Source organism: Gracilinanus agilis, chromosome 5, assembly GCF_016433145.1.
Source record: "Gracilinanus agilis isolate LMUSP501 chromosome 5, AgileGrace, whole genome shotgun sequence".
NCBI lineage: Eukaryota > Metazoa > Chordata > Mammalia > Didelphimorphia > Didelphidae > Gracilinanus > Gracilinanus agilis.
The window spans coordinates 24649894-24655741 of record NC_058134.1 but is presented as its reverse complement, the minus strand read 5'-3'; positions in this window follow the sequence as shown (position 1 = coordinate 24655741).

The window sequence follows — 5848 nt, the reverse complement described above, 5'->3', positions numbered from 1 at the left end:
AGAGAGAGAGAGAGAGAGAGAGAGAGAGAGAGAGAGAGAGAGACTTTATGTGTCTCTCCATACTCTGAGTCCATCTCTTCTCTGTCTGAAGATAAGTAGCATGTTTCTTCATACTTCCTCTGCAATTGTGGTTATTCATTGTATTGATGAGAATTCTCATGTTTTTCAAAGTTTGTTTTTTTTTATAATATTGTTATTGCAGAAATTTCCCTCTGATTCTTCTCACTTCATAATATATCAGTTCATAAAAATCTCTCCAGGTTTTTCTGAAACTGTCTCCATAATTTCCTACAATATAATAATATTTCCTCACACAGATACAGATTATAAGTTGTTCAACCATTCCCAATCACTCGATACCATATTATTTTTCAGTTCTTTGCCACTATGAAAAGAGTCACTATACATATTTTTTGTACAAATGAATCCTCTTCCTCTTTCTTTGATCTCTTTGATGGATAGATCTAGAATCAGTATCACTGGGTCAAAAGATATGAACAGTCTAATACCTTATAGAACCTGGTTGGCTCCAGGATATTTTCTAGAATAATTGGACCTGTTCACAGTTCCACCAAAATGGCCTGTCTCTCATAGACCCTCCAACATTTTTCATTGTCTTTTTTGGCAACTTTGGTGATCTGAGAAGTGTGAGGTGAAACCTCAAAGCTGTTTTAATTTAAATTTCTCTATTTGTAATTTAGAAAAACTTTTTTTTTATATGGCTATTGAAAGATTGGATCTCTTCTTCTGAAAATTGTCTATTAACATCCTTTGGCCATTTGTCAATTGAAGAATTTTTTAAGTCTTAAATTTTTAACTCAGTTTCCCATATATTATAGAAATTTGACGTTTATTGGAGAAACTTGCTGCAAAATTTTTCCCCCTGTTTACCTGTTTTTCTTCTAATTTTGATTATATTGATTTTATTTGTGCAAAGACTTCTTAATTTTATGTAATCAGAATTGTCCATTTTTACTTCTGATGTACCTTGCTGTCTCTGTTTGGTTGTGAACCATTCCCCTTCTATAGATCTGACAGGTAATTTCCTCCACAGTCTTCTAGTTTATGATGTCAATTCATACATGTAGGTAGTGTTTCCATACAGAGACACTTATACAGTGTCATATATTGGTGAATACTCAGTTTCTACCAAAAAACTTCTAAACTTTTCTAATAATATTGGTCAAAGAGTGAGATCCTGCCCCAATGTCTGGGATCTTTGGATTTAATACTAGGTAACTGTTCTCATTCACTGACATATATTTTGTATGAAGGTTGTATTTTTTTTAAAGATTTTTGTTCCAAATGGCCTGGAGATTCCAAGTGTGTGGTCTGGAAACATCTATTTAAAAATGTTATTGTTGAGTTTTTATGAATCAACTTATTGTATCTTGACACTCCTGGGTAACAGCTCAATCTGTGATAATGATCAAATCCTCTTCATCATCATTTTTATTCCCCTTCTTATAAGAAAATATGTTTCCTAGAAGGTTTGATATGACCATTTGAATAGACAACAGAAAAAATGTCCAGATTTCCAGAGTTTCCTCTGAACCAAACCAAATTTCCTCACTTCTCTATTCACATTCCTAATTACTATGCTTGGGTAAGGGAGCAAAAGTCCCTGTTTTATCAATGAGGGGCAGGGATGTCCAACTCTTATGAAAGACCTGGCATAAATGAGCTCCTCTAGAAGATCTGAAGGCCCATGCTGATCTCACTGCTGTTAAAGATGAAGTATACCTTAGACCTTTAATTAAAATGGATTAGGACATTCATTAGAGGGTTTGTCACCAGGGCTATGGGGAATAAAGTCCAGGACACTGGCCTTTTGGCACTTTTCTTTTGTGAAAGGATGCATCATTAGCTCAATGGGAGAGCAGCCATCCTCAGCTCTCAAAAAGGAGCTGGTTTGAGCCAAAGTTAAGAAGCACTCCTCATGATTTGAACTGCCTCCCAGTGGTTAGCCTGGAACACGACTTGATTGTCCAGGGTAGGCTGGAAGAGTGTGAGAGAACAAAGAAACATTTGTAGTTCAGATAAATGAGTTGGCTGCTGTTCTCAGCATAATGATATGGGTTTTTTGCTGGCATGCTCCCCTATGGCAAGTCTAACCAGCCCAGAAAGCTTTAATGCTCCCCGATATGGAACCACAATCCAGGCATGTAAATTCAATCCTGCAACACTTCATCTTCTCATGTCAGTAACTTTACACAGTTAGCTGGCTCATCCATCTACTAATGAGCTCCATCAGGCCAGTTGGCCCAACTGGTAATTAATGTGAAGGACTGGTACGCTTGCCACTGTGCAGTTAACAGAGGAAGAGGATACTCTCAGGCTCCTAGATGAGCTAACTCAAATGAACAGAAGCCATCGAATATGTTTGAAATTTCCGGGTTTCAAGATGATGGACAAAGAGGGAGATTGCTTCATTTATAATTTATTGGAGAACCATTAGACATTCCAATGAATCTTGGTAGTCAGTTACAATTCCAACCCAATTTGTGTAGGAGAATACTTGGGGAACTGTGATTAGAATGGAATAAAGAAAGGGAAATAAGGATAGTGAAGCCTCCTTCTGATTGTTATATCTCTGGGATTCATTTCTCTACCTCTCCCACCCCAACTCCATCTTTGTTCTTTTGTCTTGTCTTTTATGTATCTTTTCACAATTTTCTTCTATACTCTCCCTCTCTTTCAGCTGGCTGATAAGGAAAATGCCATGTTTCTCCACCACTTGGGGATCTGACACCTTTGGATTAGGAGTTACCTGGTCCACAACTAGGGTTGAGTGACTCAGGCTATTCCCTATGATGACAAAATTTAGAGAATAGAAATGTCATTGCTTAGTAGCAGAGAAAGAAATGAGCTGGGTATCCAGTTAGCATGAATAATTTGTTAAAATAAGAAGCTACCAGATGGTAGGCATCCTCTCTTCTAAGATCCCACCCCCAAGTGAGCACCCCTTTATGCTCAGTAGCTCACCTCTCTGGCTCTTCTCCCTACTCTTTGACACTTTGTGCCATCCCAGGATCATTGCTTATGGAGACTGTAATTCCAAGGTTCTTGCGCATATTCACCCATTAGAATTTGTCTTAAAAATGATTTGTAGGAAGATTTTATTTCCCTTATCTATAAAACAAAAAGTGCAAATGGCAGTTTTGGTGCATAGTGATCACACAGTGGAACCCAAATCACCATACAATGCTCAGTATTAGTAATATGTTGACAAAATTAAAGGTCATGGGATCTCTTTTTGCTAGCAATTGATAAACTGTTTTTCAGGGAAGATACCTTGTAAGAGGATCTGTTAGGTGTTTGGTGGGAAATGTCTACTGTTCTAAGATAAAATGTTTCAATACTTTCTTTTTTAAAAACCCCTTTCTTCCATCTTAGAATCAGTGCTATATATATTGGTTCCAAATCTGAAGAGCAGTAAGGGTTAGACAATGGAGGTTAAGTCACTTGCCCAGGGTCATACAGCTAGAAAGTATCTGAGATCAGATTTGAATTCAGAACCTCCCATCCCTAAACCTGTCTCTTAATCCACTTGAGCCACCTAGCTTGCCTTCTTCAATAATTTTTATAATTTCTTATTATAGTCAATCTGGGAGCTACAGAAAATATTATCTCCAAAATTTGACAGTAGGTCATGGAGGCACCTAGGATTTATAGCACATGCCACTTTAAAAAAAGAAGGAGAAGACCAGCAAACACAGCCATTGATAGCTATTCCTCCTTAGGAGAGAAAGGGTCAATGGAGAGGGTTAGGTGAGGCAGACTTTGAATTGGGGAATGATTTTTGCAACTATCACAGAAAACAGTGACCACATCGTTTACCATGTTGAGTCAACACTGTGATATGGCCAGTGTGGGGCGTGAAGGATGCTCGTCTCACATGGTTCAAGCAAGGTTCTTGTTTTGAGCAGACTTCCTTATTTCTGTCCTAGCCTTGTAATCTGTTCACTGTAAGATCCTGAATTGTGTGCCCAAACGATTCCTCTGTGTTGATCTTCCTTTATGAATAGTAGGAGATTCTGAGAGATCATGGAAGGAAGCTAGATAGATGGGACAGTGGATAGAGCTCCAGGCCTGGAATCAGGAAGACTCCTCTTTCTGGGTTCAAATCTGACTTTAGACACTTACTAGAAGTATGACCCTGGGCAAGTCACTCAACCCTTGTTATCTCAGCTACTCATTTATAAAAAGAGATAGAGAAGGAAATGGCAGACCACTCCAGTATCTTTGCCAAGAAAACCCGAGTGGGGGCCACAAAGAGTCAGACACAATAAAACTGGCTAAATAACAACAACAAAAGATCACCAATACAGATATGGCTAGACTGTAGAGTCCAATGAGTGGAGCAAACCGAGACCTTCATAGAAGAAGTGACTTGCCCAAATGCCATGTCATAAATAGGGATGCCAGAGGTCTTCAAGTCTGCAGGACTTGTCTTCCTTCAGTCTCAGATGTCAACTCCTCTCTAGCACTCAGATGTGCTCTCATCTCTTATCTAATATACATTGAAGTCATGCCACTCATACAAGGAAATCGTGTTCTTTTGACAAGAGGTAGCCTTTCATTGGCTAAATCTTTAAAAACATAAAAGCCACAGAATCCTGGGATGCTTCTGCCTTTTAAGAGACACTTTCAAGCCATTTAAAGAAAAGAACATCCCTGCATATAACTGATGACTTTTCCTGCATAAAGTAGGCAGATCACGTGGCACGTGGCTTCGAGGTCAGATGAGTGAGAAAACTTCAGCCGAGAAAGTCTGAAATCACACAAAGCAAAATGTTTAGAATTTGGCAAAGGGAAAAGAGGGTAGACACCTAGAAGACTTTTCTAAAATTTGAGTAAGTAAATCCCTGAAATTCTCTTCTAAGTGAGATTGTAAAAATTTAGAATCACAGGATTGCTGAATGGTAGCATGTCAGAATGGTAAGATCAGAGCATTTCCTCCACCTTCCACATTGTCTTGGAGCTCACTACAAAGAACTGGCAAGACTATCATTATGTCTTGAATAGTTTCATTGTAGACTCTGCATGGAGAAGGGCTGGAAGAGATAATCTCTTTCACCACTATCTAGTTAAATTTATGATGCTGAAGGCTTCCCTTAAGGGCAGTTACAGACATCTGTCCTTGATCCATTTCAGCATTTTTTCCAGAACAAAAAAGACAGAATAATGAGGAGTGACATGAATGGATATCCACTGTGTATCTGAAACTGATAATGACAGAAACATAGAAGAAACACTCCTAAGAGATTAAAGAACTTTTTTTCTCAATTACTAGATCTTAGCACTATACTTTAGCACTTGACACAGTTCCTGGCACAGAATAGAGGCTTAACAATCTTTACTGATTGATTGCTACATCATAGAATAATCAAGGTGAATAACCTGCTTGCAGGATCCTGACATAGTATATGCCAAACGGTGGTCATTTGTTGTCTACTTATTTCAGTTGTATCCAACTCTTAATGGTCCCATTTGAGGTTTTCTTGGCAAAGAGAAGTTTGTCACTTCTTTCTCCAGCTCATTTACTGATGGGGAAACTGAGGCAAATAGAGTTAAGTGTCTCGCCCAATTTCACACAGCTAGTAAATGTCTGAAGTCAGATTTGAACTCACAAAGATGAGTCTTCCCCACTCTATACACTGTGCTGTCTAGGGACCTTATAGTTGTCAGAACCAGGGCTGGTGGCTTTAGAAGTTGGACTAAAGAGTGTGTGTTATATTCAAAAGGCAACTTGAGCCCTAGAAGATCTTTGAGGGAGGGAAGGAGGGATAGGTTCAGGTCTGTGACTTAGAAGTATTTCTCAAAAACATAGTTCTTGATCAAGAGA